The sequence below is a fragment of the Vicugna pacos genome, chromosome 12 (assembly GCF_048564905.1).
Source record: "Vicugna pacos chromosome 12, VicPac4, whole genome shotgun sequence".
NCBI classification, from domain to species: Eukaryota; Metazoa; Chordata; class Mammalia; order Artiodactyla; family Camelidae; genus Vicugna; species Vicugna pacos.
The window spans coordinates 1,266,467-1,286,217 of NC_132998.1; the positions used below are offsets into that span (position 1 = coordinate 1,266,467).

Genomic DNA, 19,751 nt, shown 5'->3' on the forward strand with positions numbered 1-19,751 from the left:
ATCTACGGAAAGGGCGGGGCCTCCCAGCTCTTTCGCGATCCTTCCCGGCGCTGGCCCCGCCCTACGTCCGCTGCCTCCCGCCCAACTGGTTCCCGCCGGTCCTCCCGCGCTGCCCCCCTCGCGGTGGAAAACCGTTGGCAACCCAACCGCCCGGCCACGCGCTCTGGGCGATCTCCCCCAGAAACGGCTGGGCTGACTGCGGGAGGAAGGCTGAGGCGGAGAAGCACGGAGTCCGGAGGCTTGAAAAGTGAAATGGGGGATTGGTTACTCAGGAGGGAGTAAAGCGGCCCACTGAGCAAACATTCCACCGCAAAAAAAAATGGGAAAAGCCTCTGCTGGTGATATTTATGGAAAAGGGCTAAGTTCCAGAACCAAGGCCTGGGTCCACCCCGCCATTTTTCTGAGGTTGGCAACCCTGTTCGGGGCAGCGGAAATTTGAGGTCTTTGATCGAGGAGAAACATTTACCATTTGGGGCCGTCATTGGCAGCTGCTTTGAGGTATTAGTGTTGTAGGTGTGACAGGAAGGTTATTAGATCCTAGGTTTGCGGTAATGGAGAGGCTAGGACACTCAGTGTTTCCGGGCACATCAAATGTGGGGGGGCTCCCCATTTTTTCCTCACTGTTGTCTGTCGAAGTGCCGCTTTGAGCAAGGCACTGGGTTAGGCTCTAATGCGGGGTAGTAACCAAGAGGAAAACAGTACCTGTCTCTTCTGGAGGGTGACTTAACTGTGGAGTAAGGGAGAAGCACGCCAGTGCACCGCTCATTAGAACACAAAGGAGGTTTAAGGAAAGTGCCCTAAGGTGTTTTGGAAAAAGTATTTGGGGCTTCATATTCAGCATAAAGGACTTAGTGTCCATGATGTGCAAGGCAGATGTTGGGAACTATAGACATTGGACGCTATGCTCAAATCCCTTTAAAAGGGGAGGTTAAACCCCAGCTCTCAAACACTGATTCAAAGGCGCCTACTGGGAAAACAAAGCATGGTACAAAACCCAAGATATTTGAGTCCTATAATGGAAGTACAGAAAGTAATGAGAGCATAAAAGGAGGAGAGGTGGTTATTGGCTGGAATGATTAGAACGGGCCTTGTTAAGAAAAATTTACTCAAAACACGGAAATAAGGCAAAGAGTGGAGAGATGACCTTTCAGTTCATACTGGGACATGGTTAAACTTGTCTGCCCAAGGATGATCCTCTAGGAGAAGGTAACCTGTGTTTGATTTTTCTACTTAATGATTAAAGCTCGAACTTTGTGAAATTACTTAAGTTGTAGATTTCTGACTGACAGAAAAGCTAGTCCCAAAGTTATGATTTTATCGCCCTATAGGACACTAACCAGTTTTGTTTAACCTGCAATCTTACGCTCATTATTCTTATTTTAATGCCTATAAATATCTAGTTCCTTAAATACTCCTGGAATCAGCTTTACCATCTTACTGGTTCCCTCAGTGAGTTAAAATGCTTGGCTCATGTTAATCTTATATTTGTGGGATAATCACGTTTCGAAGGTTTTTGAAATTTTTACTTTGATAAATAAAAAGCATGCTGTAATTTTAATTTTTTATGTTCATGTCACATGATTGTCTTTTCCAACCCTTTAAGAATGTAAAAATCATCTTTACCTCGAAGGCCATACAAAAATTAGCAACCTGCTAGATTTGGTTTGCAGGCTGTAGTTTGCCAATTCCTGGCCTAGGCAGTCCAGAGTCAAGGGGAATGTAGATCACAACCAATGGTGGCACTGAGTATCATGCTTATTGTTTTCTACTTAATTTCTCTTACAATGGGAAGCTTTGAATTTTTTTTTTTGAAGAGTAACATTCTTGTGGTCTAGAAAGATTAATTTGGCAACAACATACACGGTTAACTGAAAATGGAGGGACCAAATTGAAGATAGCATTTAGAAGACTGAAACCTAAAATAACTGGCGATTTCCCTTATCAAAAGAAGTGCTGTGAGAAAAACTGCCTTTCACACAAGAAATTTTTGAAAATTGAAATTCATTGCACCCTAATTTATAGTTTTATTTCCTACTCCCATTGGATATATTTCAAGGGATTTCCTGTTAGTGTAGCTCTGGAAATGGCTTCTCACCCAGAAGTAGCTTGTAGTCAGGTTTATCCATGCCTTTATCTCATCCATTAGCTGATGGGGACCCAAGTTGTACCAAATCTCTTTTTCAAATTCACCAAAAAGTTCTAAAATCTAGATTCGGACATGTATAATTATATTGTCAAGTCTTTGGGGAGAAAAATCTGCAACTGGAATTGGCAGAAACTAGAAAATAGTTGGTAATAGATGCCATTTCACAAATTTAATCCTAACAGTCTCCTAAGAGAAAAAAAAAATTCCCAGGCCAATTTAAAACACTAGTAAAAAGGAAAACAGAAACAGTTTGTCAGTTTTAATTGTAGCAATCACCTTCTCCCTGATATTTTTCTGAGGACTGAATTTAAATGTATCCATAGACACTAATAGCAAAGGAGAATTTTATAGATTGACATGAGCAATTAAAAATTTTTTTAGAAAATTGTAACAAGTGAGAAAAGTTCAGTTTTATGAAGGAGCTTTCTAATAAGAACTTAGAGATTGTTAATTTTGTAACTGTAAGGTAAATAAAAGGAAAGAGGGCAAAGTAGTCATCTGTTCTAGGTACTGGGAATAAAAAATTAGTTGTAAAGTTTAACGTAGCTAAATGTAAACATCACATATACCATCTTAAATTACTTTATGTTCTCTGATGCCATCATACCATCATCTTCCTATAATTTAGAAGCATACCCTATCAGTCTGGTTTGGCAGTAATAGGAAGGGTTAAAAAGTGACTGTCTTGTTTTGAGCTTTTTCATATTCTGAATTTTGCTACCAGTCTCTGACTGTAGGGTGACAAAAGCATGAACAGCTCTAAGTGATGGAAAAGTCTTTAAAAAGCTAATTTATGGTGTGGCCATTATGGAAAACAGTATAGAGTGTCCTCAAAACTAAAAATAGACTTACCATATGATCTAGCAATCCCACTCCTGAGCATATATCTGGAGGAAACTCTAATTTGAAAAGATGCATGCACCCCAATGTTCAAAGCAGCATTATTTACGATAGCCGAGACATGGAAACAACCTAAATGTCCATAAACAGATGAATGGATAAAGAAGTTTTGTATGTATATGTGTACAAGTGTGTGTGTGTATATACACATGCACACACACACACACACACACACACACACACACACACACACACACAATGGAATATTACTTAGCCATAAAAAGGATTAAAATAATGCCATTTGCAGCAACATGGATGGACCTAGAGATTATCATATTGAGTGAAGTCAGACTGAAAAAGACATATGATGTATCACTTATATGTGGAATCTAAAAAAAATGATACAAATTCTATTTGCAAACCAAAAACAAACTCATGGACATAGAAAACAAATTATGTTTATCAAAGGTTCGGAAAGGGTGGGGAGGGATAAATTAAGAGGATGGGGATTAACAGATGCATGTTACTATATTATAAAATAAACAAGGACCTACTGTATAGCACAGGGAACTATATTCAATTTCTTGTAATAACATACAATGGAAAAGAAGCTGAAAAGAAAAAATATATGTATATGTATAACTGAATCACTTTGCTTTACACCTGAAACTAACATTGTAAATCAACTACACTTTAATAAATTTTTTAAAGCCCATTTACATTTTTAAATGATGTACATTGGAATATTCCAAAAATGGTCTTCTACCCACAACATCACCTTACAGCATATAGATGTAGACATATAGATTCCAGAGTTTACATTGTAGAAAATAAGACAGTAGAGTGATATACACTTATCTCTATGTGAAGTAGCAATACTGTGGGATTAGAAGAAATCAGGTAGTAGTTTTCTTTGAATTTCATGGTTTTCATGAAAGAGAATGTATACACTTCTTGATTAACTCTGTTTGCCATAAGTAAATACTTTATTGTGCTCTTTCCATTGTGTAAGGTAGGAAGTGATCAGAAGAAGGTTACATATACATTCAGACATTAGATTTTGGTGGACTATTAACATTTTGTTCAGCATCTTGCAGGATAACAGTATATAAAGGGATAATGGAGAAGAGGATTACTTTCAACGTTAAGGGAGCCTTCTTTTTTTCTGATTTTTTAGTTGTTCACCTGAAATTTTCTTTTAAATGCTCCCTTTTCTAGGAAATAAGAGCCATATAATACCATGTAGGGGAAAATAAGAGAAGACCAAGTGCTAAGTGAGTCATTTAAATTTTTTTTGGAATTTAGAGCCTACCATATGCCTGATATGGCAAAGCAATATTGTTCCTAACCTCCAGGAATTGTAGAAAAGGTAAATAAGTAAATTACAATGCATTGCAATAAGTCCTAATGTTAGAGCTATAAACAGAGTACTCTGGGAACAGCAACCCGAAGAACTAAGTAGGGGAGTCCGGGAAGGCATCAAAAAGGGGTAATGATTAAGGGCTGAATTTCAAAGGCTGAGTAAGTCTCTCCCAGACCAATGATAAGAGGCAGAAGAGGGTATTCCAGACAGAAAATACAGCCTATATAAAGCAGAAGCAATAGAATTTTGAGGGATCTGTGCAAAGTTCAGTGTAGCTGGAGCTTAGGAGAGCCTGTAGGTAAAGGGGAGTGGTGAGAGATAAGGCTGTAGATTCAATGGGTTCAGGACAATGTTAAAGGGCCCCATATGCCTGCATAAGGAGTTTGGACTTAATTCTATTGGTAACAGAAATTTTTAATAGAACTGATGCTATAGTGTGGATGGACAAGTTTCTTGACTATAGGGACTGGTGTTATATATTTGTCTTTTGTGTTTCCAGTAGCAGACACATAATAGGTGCTCAAAAGTTTGTGGAATATAATATGCTGTCTGGAGTGGAAAAAGACTGCAGACAGACCAGTTACAGTAACTTAGGCAAGAGAATAGACCAAGAACTAAAGCAGTCACTGTAGGGGGGAAGAGAAATGCTCAGCCAGAATTTTGATAAATTTCTGACCTTGAAAACACAGACTGAAGAATATTTTGTACTGAAACAAAGACAATGTTACATGTTAATTATATTGTAATAAAAAATAAAAATAATAAATAGTGAAGTTTTACCACTTTAATATTTCTATTTTCACTAAAAAATTATAGGTTCTGTAAAGTCAGAGATTTTGTTTTGTTGTATTCCTAGGGCCTGATGTGTAATAGGCATTTCTTTCATTTATTCAACACATTTATTGAGAACCTGCTGTGGCCCCCACATTGTTGTAGATGCTGAGGATATAACAAAGAACAACACAAAAATCCTTGCCCTCACAGAACTTGCATTTTGGTGAGGGAGACAAAAGTAGTAAAAAATATGCTGAGATGCATTATTCAATGTCTTTTACAAAAAGATTTAAGAAGTTACAATCATCTCCCCGATTATCTAATATATATTTAAATTACACATTATCAAGTATGTGGCCAAAGAAGGTTGCAAAGAAATAAAATTACAGATAAATTGTAGTTATTTGTGAAGACAAGGTCATATGACCATTGAAATAAGTAGCTCAGATATGATGAAAGACAATATCATTGGAGGAGAAGAGATTAAGGAACTTAAAATGCCAAAGTACTGAAGGAATATTGATATCACCAAAAAGTCTGATGGTTGTCCCTGGAGAGAGTGATAGCCAAGATCTAAAACCTTAAAGGAATGAGTAGAAGTAACCTAGAGGAAGAGGCAATAAATTACAAGAGTTGCATGTTGTATACAGATCTTCCTCAATTTACAATGGGGTTATGTCAAATAAATCCATTGTAAGTTGAAAATATCGTTAGTAAGTAAAAGATGCATTTAATACACCTAACCTACCAAACATCATAGCTTAGCCTAGACTGCCTTAAATATGCTTAGAACACTTACATTAGCCTACAGTTGGGCAAAATCATCTAACATAAAGCCTATTTTATAATAAAGTGTTGAATATCTCATGTAATTTATTGAATTAGGCATGCATTGGAGATATTACAGGTTTGGTTCCAGACAACCACAATAAAGCAAATATCTAAAGTGAGTCACATAAATTTTTTGGTTTCCCAGGGCATATAAAAGTTATGTTTACACTATACTGTAGTCTAAGTGTGCAATAGCATTATATCTAAAAAAAAGTACATACTTTAATTTAAAAATACTGCTAAAAAATGCTAACCATCATCTGAGCCATCAGTGAGTCATAATCTTTTGCAATAGTAACATCAAAGATAAAGATCATTGATCACAGACCACCATAATAAATATGATAATAATGAAAAAGTTTGAAATATTGCAAGAATTACCAAAATATGACCCGGAGACATGAAATAAGTGTTGTTGAAAAAAATGGCGCCAACAGACATGCTAGATGTAGGGTTGTTACAAACCTTTAATTTGTGAAAAATGCAGTATCTGTGAAGTGCAATAAAGTGAAGCACAATAAAATGAAGTATGCCTGTACTGTGCTAAAAGTGAAAACAGAATGGTTGGATGGGTGCAGAATGGTTGTGAGTGTATGGATTGTTTACCTTTGTGATCGCATGGCTGACTGGGAGTTGTAGGTCCCTGCACTGCCCAGCATCACGCGAGAGTATCATACCACATATGACTAGCCCAGGAAAATATCAAAATTCAAAATTTGAAGTATGTTTTTTATTGAACGTGTATTCTACAGTTGAAAAATCACTATTAAGTCAAACAATTGTAAGTTGAGGTGTGTCTGTAGTCTGATAACTTATGATTTAAAGAGGACGCTTATCCTACCTTTGGGCCCAATGGTACCAAGGAGTATAGGAGAATAACTACATTCAAGAGGACTGCAGGGGAAACGTTGCCATTAAAGGGGAACCAGGTTACACTTAGAGTAAGAATTTGTATTACAGTCCCTCTTGGCTTCTCAGGAACATCCACACTAGGCTTATAGAGAGGCATTCTTAATTCCTAGCACATGGGCCACTCTCTTGATGCCTGCAGATGCCAACAGTGGTCTTTACAGAACTTGTTTTATTCCTAGTAGGTTAATCTTGATTCTTGTTCAATAAATAATTTGTTGAATGAATGCATCAGGTGCCAGATCTGTGAGAGAAATAGTTTTTTACCTCTGAGGAACTCAGATCACTTGAGTTCTGTGTTTCCAGGTTTGTTAGTTACTTCAATGTGGAAATAAAACTAATATCACACAGTATCTAACATACATTTCTATATAGGTAACTTTAAGGGTTTTGAAATCCTCAAGAAAATGCCAAAGAAGCCCTATGTTTTTAGTTCCTCTGCTCAGCATACATGGCTTATTATTGCCGGATGTTCACGAATAGAAAACTGATTAAGTACTAACAGAGACAGATATTTATAGCTTTCATCAATATGATGAAAGAGCAGTGATAAATGTGATAATTGGTAAATTATATCCATATCTAGAATTATTTTCTCTTATATCTTCATATCAGCTATATTCTCATCCAAGCTTCATCTGTTTAATTCTTCATGTTAGAAAAATGTTCCTGAAGTGACATTTTTAACTTCATGTATTTCAGTTTTTAAATACTATATCTTAAGAAGAGCATATTAATATTACACTGAGCTTTAGTTTTCTAGGGCAACCCAAGGTTTATGAAACTTGAGGCTGCAGAAAGAAATATTTGAATGCAAGAATAGTGCAGAGCTACCTTCATCATCACTGACATTGAGAACATCCACAAGTGCCATTTAAAAATTGTGAAGTACACACACACACACCCACATATACATACACACACAGGGGCAGTCTGGAAATGGCATGGAGACTCTGAGGTACCATCAGGAATCCAAGTTTTCCACTCCTCCATCCCTAAAACCCTTGTCTTTATTGTCTAAGGTATCTGTTGGAGCTCCAGCTAACACATTCATGTTCCAGGCATTAGGATGGAGAACTGGGGGAAGAGGGAAAAAGAAGACATGCCAGCAATCTTTTAAATCAACCTGCCAAAAGCCACTGTAGAACCTTTCTACTTGCATCTCACTGGCAAGAATTTATGTGGCTGCATCTTGCTGCAAGGGAGACTGGGAGGATGAAGGTATTTATGCAGGTGATTATGTCCAAGCTGAAATCAGAGATTGTATGATTTAGGAAGATAAAGAGATGTTGGAATAGGTGACTAACAGTTTCTACTTTAGACATTTCATACATCATACTTTTTTAAAAGGTGGAGGAAAAGTGCAAATAACTGTGACAGCAACAGATTACCACATGTGTGCCTAGGTTTTCAGTATTTGATGTTTTACAATTTCTAGGATGAGAAAGAGAGTAAAGGAAGATTCTAATGGATAGGAAAGGTAAAAATGACTGCCCAGTCTTAGCACCTAGCAAGGTTATGTCCTGAGTAGAGAAACAAAAGTTGTGCCTAACTAAAGTAATCCCCATTTTAGTGGCATTGTGGTTTCTCTCTATGATTTTGTTGGAGGCTTTCCCGAACTATTTGAGCAATTATAGAAATTACCAGAAATGCTCACTGGGGAAGTCAAGAATTCTTATTATTAGATCCTAATTTGACTCTTAAGGGCTTTTCTTATTGCTAGAGACACAGGCTTTTGGGAATTGCTAACCGCAGTCTCTTAGTTTTTATTTTGAATAACAAAAGGTGAAATTTCTTTGCTTCCGGATAACAGCTCTCCATCATACAGTTGGTCAAAAAAGCAGTTAGCAACTTTCGTCCTTAGTTTGTGTTCTCTGGGAGCTGCTGCTTTCCCAGTGAAGGTCGCTAACTGGATCTAGGCAATGACTACCTCTTTAACCCAGAATCATACAAAAATGGAAAGACAGAGAAAGATCTGACTTAATGATAATTTCCAAGAACTGAATCAATAAATTGGTGGGACTGCAAGAGGCACTTCTTGGGACAGAGGTCAGGAATTTTTGTGCTTAATTCAGAAATAAAAAGTCTGTGGATCATAATCCTCATGCTTGATTAAATACTGGTTTGAAAAAAAATCAGCTATAAATGTCATTAGAGAATTTTGAACAGAGATTTAGTATTCAATGATTAGTGAATTACTGTTAGTTTTGTCAGGTGCAATAATGCTATTGTGATTTTGTGAAAGAACACTTTTTTTTTGGAGATGCATGCTGATGAAGTGCCATCACATCTTGACATTTGTAATTCTTAAAATTGTTCAGCAAATAAATATGGCAAAATATTCATTGTTGATTCTGAAGGGAATATTTATTGTTCTAATCTTTCTACATTTCTCTATGTGTGAAAGTTCTCAGATTAAGAATCCCCCCAAAATATATATATATGGGAAAATTCTTACAAGTAAAGAAACCAAGAAAACAATCTCAACCATTTTCCTATGCCTACTTTAACTCCCTCAAAGAAGTGAGAATCCATTCCTCAAAAAAAACCCAAAACAAACAAAAACCCTTTGAATCTACCTACTTCAATCACCATTTCTCCCCTTCACATTCTGTCTTTGGAAACAAAATTGATGCCTCTCCTTTGTATTTGAAGATTACTTTTGGGTTTTTCCATCAGCCTCCTTTCCTCTACTTCAGGAGAAGCAACTCCTGATTCCTTACATTCCTTCTCTCTGCATAATTGGGGGAGGGAAGGGAGAGGAAAGATATTTTGTGCCTTGATTTTATCACATTCTAAAGTATGGGATAACTGGTAAAGTTGGCACTGTCTACTCAATGCTTAAGATGTATTGTTGAAACGAAGTTTAATTTTAAAATATTTTTTTCTAATACTTTAGGGTTTCTTTTCCCTGTTGGATTTGAGGAGGGAATGAGATGTCATTTTAATAACATGTCATGGGTAAAATATAATGAGGAAAGTGAACCTCAGTATACTCAAAACAAGATAGAAAAACAAAACAAAAGTAAAAATATTTTTTCTCAGATAAGCTTTAAACCATATCTTACTGGCTTTAACTTCCATTACCTGGACAATTGGGAACTGACTGTAGTTTCAAATGCAGCTTGATATTTTGGAATATTCTCCACTCAATTAAGTGTTAAGTTTCTTACCCAGGAGGAGGGAAGCTGCCTCTTTGTACCTTGAAGCCAAATTCATGGAGTAAGACATTTAAGTCTGAGAACCTGTTCCCTTGTTTGGCTCAGGTCCAACAGATGGGAGTATTGGACAAAATGAGATACACTCACGTTTTCTTACATGTGGTCAGAAAAAAAAAAGGGAAGATCTCTGTATCTGGTTTTCTTTTAGCTAGTTTTGGTGGAAAACCTATAGCTGGATAAGACAAACTCAAATCAGCCACATATTTTACTTTATTGCCTCAAGCTTTTTTGTAGATATCTCAAGAACAGTCATTTCTTTATCTGAAGACAACTCCCAAGAATGTGGCCATTCTATCTAAATGTTTCTGGCCCACCACATTTCAATTAGCCTTTGCTGCATTAATGACCACAAAACCTAGTCACTTAAAGCAACGATTTTTGTGAAGTATTTCCCCCTTTTATAATTAAGGAGACTGAAACTCAACGTGATCAAATTACATTCATATCCAATATTACATAGCTTTTAAGTGGCAGAATTAGTATTTAAATCCAGTGTTACAATATCCATAATTTAGTTTAAAGTATTTCAGTATGGAGAGTGAAATATGGGCATATTAGGTTAAAATATAGTATACTCCAGGTGTAGCTAGCATTCTAATTGGGAATTTACACTCTAAAGGGATTACCAGAAGTAGTTCAGGTGTCTTGGTTCTGATCAACATTAGACATTTTGCACATTAAACTAATGAATGTCAGAAATTAATTTATATTGGAGACATTAATGAATTGTTAAACAGAAAAATGGTTGCTAGAAATGGGCTCTCATTGAAAATAGTAACACTGTGGATTGGCTAAAATACTTAAAACACTCCCATGCTTACATGAAGTGGTAATGGTACACAAATGATAAAACACAAAAATATTTCAGTTAAAATCAAGCAAGGCCTATAGCCTGTGTTCTTAAGGATGGAATTTTACTCAATATCTGAAAGATTCAATGTCTTGACACTGCAGTGGAGGATTTGTGGTTGCCTGATACCAACTCTAATGATAATAAAATCTGATTTTGTAGTATTATTGTATCTATCTTGATTGAAGCTTCATCCCAAATATCATGGGATCACAGAACATACCACTTAGATTTTTAAAAATTTGTTTCACTTTGGCTTGCTAATATTGACTTAACACTGTTGACCTAAAACAAAGCAGCCAGTTATTTCACAAGCCAAATGGGGTTTATTCAGAAGTGGCAAAGAATTGCAGTTTGGGACATGCAACTATATGAACCACAAGCAAGTCTGAGTGAAAGCAAAGAAGAGGTAACTCCTTTGTAGAAAAGAAGGGGAGGTTGGGAGAAACCTTATGAACAAAAAGTCCTTTGGAAGAAACTAGGAGTTCAAAGTATAGTGACTTTTCATTGGCTGAGTTGCAACAATCTCACTGGCTGAGCTGTTGCCAGGCCAGGAGAAAATATTTCTTCCTCCTGCTGGCATTAGCAAAATAGTGTTAGTTCCTTCTGGAGATGCAAAGTAGATCTCTTCCTGTTGGGATCTGTAGAGATGTCCAGTGGTACCTGCTTGAGAGCTCCCTCTTCTGGCCCTGCCACTCAATTTCAGTGAGGTTTCCCTTTATTTTCACAATACTAAATGTCATCTTCTGACTTATAAACTTAAGTTCTTTTTATTACATCACAGCTATTCCGGCTTCTCCACTGTCCTGCTAATTTTTTTTTTCTCTCTTGTTTAGGCGGTGCTGACTCCGAGGCATTTGAGCTGGCTCACCCACACCCATACACCCACAGATCATTTCAGATCAAGGCCAACCGCAGAACAACCCAGAATTCCCCGGGGCCTTCCTAGCCATGGAGGACGGGTTCTACGAGCTTCTAGACCCAACTCCAGAGGTGCAGATGAAGCTGGAGAATGTCTCAGGGTTGAAGCTCAAGCTGCTGGTGGAGATCCACCACCTACAGGAGGAGCTCAGCAAGCCAAGAACCACGTGGAGGGTCTGGAGGCCAATGAGAGCAGTGAGACCTTGCAATGGAACTGGAACGTGTCAATGGTTAGGAAGAACTTCAACAGGGACCCCAAGAAGGGGGATCTAGTTCTTGGTGGGGAACAAACTTCCCCAGTGCACCCACAAGGGGGTCACTTACTGTTTCCGGTTCAAGGGCAAGATCCTGAACAAGACAGCCGTGGGGACTACAGAGGGGAGATGGAAGAGCTGAACCTGGCAATGCCCCACACCTTTATGGAGCTGAATGCCTGTTGCAGACTCTCAATTTCTGTGGAGAGGCCCAGAAGATAGACAAGATGATGGATGCCTTCAGCCAGCAATAATGCCTGTACAAGCCTGGGGCTTTCCAGTCCACAGATGCTATGTGCTGTCCTTTGCCCAGGATCCTAACATCCGGGACAAGTCAGACCTGGAGCACTTTGTGGCCATGAACCAGCACATCCAGGAGGGCAGGACTTGTCTGAGGAGCTGATCAGGAATCTCTAGGATTGCACCCAAAAGGAGCCCTTCAAGATTCCTGAGGATGATGGGAATGATCTGACCCACGCCTTCTTCAGCCAGCATCTGGAGGGCAGGCTCCTTACGCTGGGAGGGGCTAGATGAAGACTTGGAAGCAGCACTGGTTTATCCTCATGGACAACTGCTTGTACTGTTTTGGGTACACAATGGACAAGGGGCCAGGAGGAATCATCCCCCTGAAGAATCTGAGCATCAGAGAAGTAGACGACACCCAGGAACCGAAGTGCTTTGAGCTTTACGTCTCCACCAAGGGGCAGCTCATCAAAGCCTACAAAATGGAGGCAGGTGGTTGGATGGTTGAAGTGTACCTGACCCGGGCCCCCATGCAGGAGGAGGACCAGTGGATCAAATCCATTCAGGCAATTGTGAGCGCAGGCCCCTTCCATGAGCTGCTGGCCGCAAGGAAGAAAGGGATTTCTGTTAAGAAGAAGCAGGAACAACCCTGCCCCTTTGCCCCCAAATCCATTATTTATTACGGAGCTGCCTGCCCTGGTAGCTGATGGGGGCCTGTGGCTGCAGATTCTAGTGCCCCATTTAGAAAATTCACCACCTCTCGCACCTCTCTCATTTGTAATCAACACACTGTTGGTAATCATTAATTATTTAAACACCAAATAAATAAATAAACAAATAAATAAAAGTAAGATTGTTCCTACTTGGTGGGTTCTAAATAAAACACTAGCCAAAGAGAATCCATCAATCTATAACTAAGTAAATATTATTTTGGAATACAGGGGTGGTTTAATATTAAGAAAACCAATTGCTATAATTTATTTTGATCATATTAGGATTATTATACTATTAATAAATGCTGAAATACTTTTCACAAGTCAGTGTTTATGCATAACAATGTAAACAATAAATAATAATAAGTTAACAAAAACCAAATAAGTATGCTTATTGTAGTATTGTTCATGATGGCAAAAACCCAGAAATAATGTGAATGTCATCAATAGTAATGGTTGAATAAATTATGCCACATCCTCACTATTATGCACCTAACAAAAAGAGTTATACTAGTTGCTTTGAATAGATTCCTATGAAGTAGGGGTTAAATGAGAAAACATGCAGAAGAATGTTTAAGGTAGGCAGCTTATGGAATCCAAAGTGGTCAGAAAGGACCATCTCCTCTAAATATTGATCTGTGCTCTGACCTCTGACTGCAGCTTCTGATCACAGAGGTGCAGACAAAGACGCGGGTGACCATTGTTGTTGCACCTCCCTTCATTTTCCTCCTTCCTCTTTCTAGAAACCAGACAGTGAAGACAAGGATATTCAAAGGCAACTGCATACATAGGGAAAGCTAGAAAGTGATGGCACATGCCCAGAGAAAGGTACAGGCCCAGAAAAGATTTGAGAAAACCTTAAGTTTACACCTAGGCTGATTTTGGCACAGAGAATGTGCCAAGACCTTTATCTTACACTATGTACAAAAATTAGCTCAAAATGGATCAAAGACTTATCATGTAAAAGCTAACAGTATAAAATGGTTAGAAGAAAATACACGTGTCAATCTTAATGACATTGGATTAGGCAATGGTCTTTTTATTTTTATTTTTTTGACACCAAATGCATAAGCAAGCAAAGGGAAAAATAGATAACTGGACTTCAGTAAAATTTAAAAGTCTTCTGCTTCAAAGGATACTATCAACAAGGTGAAAAGGCAACTCAAAGAATGGGAGGAAGTATTTCCAAATCATATATCTGATAAGGGTCTGTCATCCAGAATAAAGAACTATTATAAGTCAACATTAATAACACAAATAATCTAATTAAAAAACTGGCACAGGATTTGAAGAGACATTTATCCAAAGAAAATATACAAATGGCCAGTTAAATACATGAAAAGATGCTCAACATCAGTCATAAGGGAAATGCAAATCAAAACTACAATGAGATACTAATTCACACTCATTAGGATGACTAAAATGAAAAAGAGAAACAATAAAAAATTTGGGGGAGGATGTGGAGAAATTGGAACCTTCATATATTGCTGATGGGACTATAAAACAGTGGATCCACTTCAGAAAACATGTTCTTGAAATGTTAAACATAGAGTTACCATAAGACCCAGCAATTCCACTCCTAGGTATATACTGAAAAGAAATGAAAACATATGTCCACACAAAAATCTGTACATGAGTGCCATAGCAGCATTATTCATAATAGTCAAAAAAGTGGAAACAACCCAAATGTCTATCAATTGATAAATGGATAAACAAAATGTGGTATATTCATATAACTGAATATTATTTGGCCATAAACAAAAATGACATACTGATATATTCTACAACATAGATGAAAACATTCTATTAAGTGAAAACAGCCAGACACAAAAGACCACATATCGTGTAATTCTATTCACATGAACTGTCCAGGATAGGCAAATTTATAGAGACAGAAAGTAGATTCCTGGATGCCTATGGTTGGAGTGGGGAAGCTTGGGCACAAATGGGGAATAATTCATTAATAAATGAGATTTCTTTCTGGGCTGATGAAAACATTCTAAAATTGATTATGGTGATGGTTTCACAATTCTTACTAAAAACCATTGAACTGTATACATAAATCGGTAAATTGTATGGTGTGTGAATTATATCTCAACAAAGTTGTTAAGAAATGTCAGTGGGGTGGTTGCATGAATCTATACATGTGAGAAAACTGCATAGAATACTACATACTCATCTCACATGTAAAACTAGTGAAATCTGAATAATGACTATTGACTGTACAAATGCCAATTTCCTTGATGTTATATTATACTGTAGTAAAAAAGTAAAATGTTATCATTGGGAGAAGTTAAAGGGTACATGTGACCTCTCTACTACTTTTACAACTTTGTATGAGTCTATAATTAGTCAAGAAAACTAAGTGGATGGGGAAAATGTATATACAAAACTAAAATAAATCAAAATACAGTTTGAGAGGCTATATTAATATCAGACAAAGTAGATTTCAGAGTAAAAATTATTACCAGAAATAGAGTCACTTAATAATGATAAAAGGATGAATTCAGCTGGAAGACATAGTAATCCTAAATGTTTCTCTTCCTAATACCAGAGCTTCAAAATACATGAATCAACAATTGGTAGAGTTATAATGAGAAACAGACAAACCTACAATTAAAATAGGGGATTTCAACACCCTTTCTTTCAATAAATTAGTACAGGTAAAGAAGACTTGAAAAACATTACAAACCAACTTAAACTAATTTATATTTACAGAACACTCCACCAGAACCCACATTCTTTTCAGGTGCACATAGAACTTTTACCAAGATAAAACATATTCTGGGCCATAATATAGATCTCAATAGATTTACAAAGATTCCAGTCATATAAACTATATTCTAGGGCCACAATGGAATTCAAATAGAAACTAATAGCAGAAAGCTATCTAGAAAAATCCCCAAATATTTTAAACTAAACAAAACAACTCTAAATAACCCATGAGTCAAAGGAGAAATCAGAAGGGAAATTTAAAAATATTAAATTGAATGAAAATATGAAAACTTATGGAATTTAGTAAAGCAGTACTTTTCAGGAAATTAGTACCAAACCTACTAACTACTCAGTATTTAAAAGGAACTACTGTTGATTCACACAGTAACATGAATGCATCTCAGTTATTCTAGGTGAAAGAAGCCAGATAAACAAGTGTACCTTGTATGATTCTAGTTTCAATTTTTAAAAATTCTGGAAAAAGCAAACTTATTTCTAGTGACAAAATAGATCAGTGGCTGCCTGGAGCCAAGTTTTGGGATGGGGAAGAGAAAGGGATTACAAAGATGCATTAAGAAACTGTTGGAGTGATTGATATGTTATTATTTTGGTTTTAGTGATAGTTTATGAATGTATGAGTATGTCAAAACTTATCAAATTGTACACTTTAAATATCAGCTGTGTGTTGTATGTCAATTATATTTCCATAAACTGCCTAACATTAAATTAAAAAACAGAGTCCAGAAATCTGCATAGAGATCTTGAGTATTTGAATACTAAGCTGTACATGTGAGGATACATTTCCATTTAGTTTTAACTTTTCATGTAACTGGCCTGACATTGCCTGACTTAAGCCTCCAGTGCTGACACAATGCCAAGATTTTATTTATTCTTTAAAATATCTGAGCCCTATTATGGTGCATCCACTGGGAATGCAGAGACTAATAAGCCCCATTTCCATAAGGCATGTATGTAAGTGTGTACAGCTACCAGACAAGAAAGTACAAAGACTAAAGCACACTAGAAATGTCAAGTGTAAAAGCAGTAAAATCCAAATAGTATATTTAAACATTTCCATACTGATCAAGCAGTTCTGTGGGTTGAATTTGGCCCACCATTTTATTACTCTTATTATAGATAGATAAGGGCAAAAAGGACAGGTACTTTTTAGCAGGTACAAGGTATGCTGGTATATTAGGAAAGAACATAGAGAAAGGAATGCAAAATAAAACAGCTTGCCTTAATCAAATAGTTTTATGTATTTGGGAAGCCTAGAACATAAGGCATAAGTGACAGAAAGTCAGTATTTGTTCCTTTATAAATATACTGAAAATTTAAACTATTTGTGTACTTATTTGCCTAGCTCTGTTACCAGGCTTTATAATGGCAGTTGAAGAGAGGTCTTGGAGCCTATTCCAATGCCTGAAACACAGGCTGAATAAACACTCCTTGAATGACTCCTTCAGAGATATGTAGAGCCTTGCATGGAGGCCAAGCTAAGGAATTTAGATCGTCATATTTGCCTTTCCCATTAGACTGTAATTTCCATAGGGCAGGTACTTATTCTTATTGGATCCTCAGTACTTAACAAATAGTAGGAACTGATTAATTTATTGAATGATTAAATACTGATTCCCACTAGTTTTCATACTCTATTTCAATGAAAGGGACATTGTAAGGCTGAGGAGGAAAGGCTCCAGGCCTAATTTCTTCAACCAGAGTTTTATGTTAGGATATTAAGACTTATTTTAAACAAAAAACTTCATGACTAAAGCTTCAAAGTTCAAGAATTCAATAGGGCTTTAAGTGGGAGAGGATTTTAGAACCCACTTCTTGGAGGCAAGTGTGGAGTAATTCTGAGTGGAGGGCAGAAGAACAGTTTGGAGTCTCGATAAGGCTATATATTGAGACCCAGACAGTTCACAGTTAAGGCAACAGCATTGGGAATGAGGACGGGGCATAAACTGAAAATGTTTAGTAGGACGTGAAACTAGTGAGGTATAGCTATGAAGAAGGGAGGCTGTGTGACAGGATTAGGATGAGGTTTCTTTCTTTAAAATAATACAATTAACAAAATTTACCATCTTAACCATTTTTAAGTGTACAGTACAGCGGGGTTAAGTATGTTCATATAGTTGTGCAACCATCAGCATCACCCATCTCCAGAACCTTTTTATCTTCCCCAGCTAAAATTCTGTACCCATTAAATACTGTCTCCCTCCCCTTCTCCCCCAAACACCCAATCACCTCTGGCAACCACGATTCTATTTTCTGTCTTTATGAACTTGACTAATCTAAGTACCTCATATAAGTGGAATCATACATACTTGTTTTTTTATAACTGGCTTATTTCACTTAGCTTAATATCCTCAAGGTTTACCCATAAACCTTGCAAACATGTGCCAGACCTTCCTTCCTTTTAAGTCTGAATAATATTCCATTATATTTATCTATCTATCTATCTGAGAATTTTACAATTTTAGGTCTTACATTTAGGTCTTTGATTCATTTGTAGTTAATTTTTGTATATGGTGTAAGATAAGGGTCCAACTTCATTCTTTTGTATGTAGATATCCAGTTTTTCCAACACCATTTGTTGCAAAGACCAGGTTCCTTTTTTTTTTTTTAAATGTGACCAAATATATAGCTGCGTCATTAATTAGCTATGTTAGCAGGAAATACATATGAGAAAATTTTGACAGAGTAGATAATGGAACTAATTTTGGGTATCTTGAAACTTAAGATGAAACAGATTTAAGAGAAAACAAGGGAAAGAAGTTAAGAAAGCTAACTTGAAGAAAGAGACAAATGCAGTCATCTATGAAGTGTCCACTGGAAATTAGGATCTAGATGAGAACCATCTGGTGGAGAAGTAGAGGTAAAAGGTAGATTACAGTGAACTGGAAAGGGAATGAATTCATTTACATTATTACCATAGATAAAGAAAAATAGTTGAAGTGAAAAGCAGTTTGCATGAAGATATGTAATGCACAATTTTATTTAAAATTTTAAAACTTGCAGAACATTAACTTCTTTGTGTAAAAGTTATGTATTAAGAATATCAACTCATGCACACACAGGAATTATAAATGTCAGTTCATGGTAGTGGTTACTTTTGAGGGAGGGAAAAGGACTAAGGAAGAGTATACAGGGTTCTCAACCATAATGTATAATTTCTTAAGAACAAAATAGCTGGATAGAAGGCACACACAGCTTTTCATTTGCATGTTTTAAGTACTTCCCAGTTTAAAAAAAATCAACTTTTAAGTGAATGGTAGAAATGCGAGCATATAGCAAAGTAAGTAAACTGGCTTATTAGGAGGATTTTGTTTTTTCTTTTCAATCGGAGGGGTCATTTAGTAAATAACCTGTGCCAATTTCACAAATTCTTATCAAATGCTTATAACCATTCTACATGTGTTTTGGGAATATTAGGTCTATTTTTACAGATGGAGGCAGAGGTTACTTAAGATATCATTGTTATATGGCCTATTGAGTATCTGAACACAGGCACTTCATCAACCTGAGAACTGGGAAGGAGTAATTCCTCTTCAAGATTTGTTCAAACCATACATTCCCTAATTTGATTTAATCATTTAACCATTCTGTGGCAGAGGAAGTTGTACAATTCAAGTATGGTGGGAAAAAAATGATTGAGGGAAAGGAGTTACAGGCATAACTCCTTTTATTGCACTTCACAGATTTTGCATTTTTTACAAATTGAAGGTTTGTGGCAACCCTGTGTCAAAGAAATCGGTGCCCTTTTTCCAACAGCATTTGTTTACTTCATGTCTGTCACACTTTGGTAATTCTTGCAATATTTCGAAACTTTTCATTATTACATTTGTTATGGTCATCTGTGATCAGTGACCTTTGACGGTACTACTTTGTTTTAGGTCACCACAAACCATGCTCATATAAGACAGTGAACTTGATAAATATTATGTGTTCTCAGGGGTGGTCAGAGATTT

The 19,751-nt window shown here is 36.8% G+C and overlaps 1 pseudogene; it reads left to right on the forward strand.

Annotated features, from left to right (window-relative positions):
* The first annotated feature begins 9 nt into the window (after positions 1-9).
* Positions 10-13,203, forward strand: LOC102530002 (cytohesin-2-like; annotated as a pseudogene).
* The last annotated feature ends 6,548 nt before the right edge of the window (positions 13,204-19,751 follow it).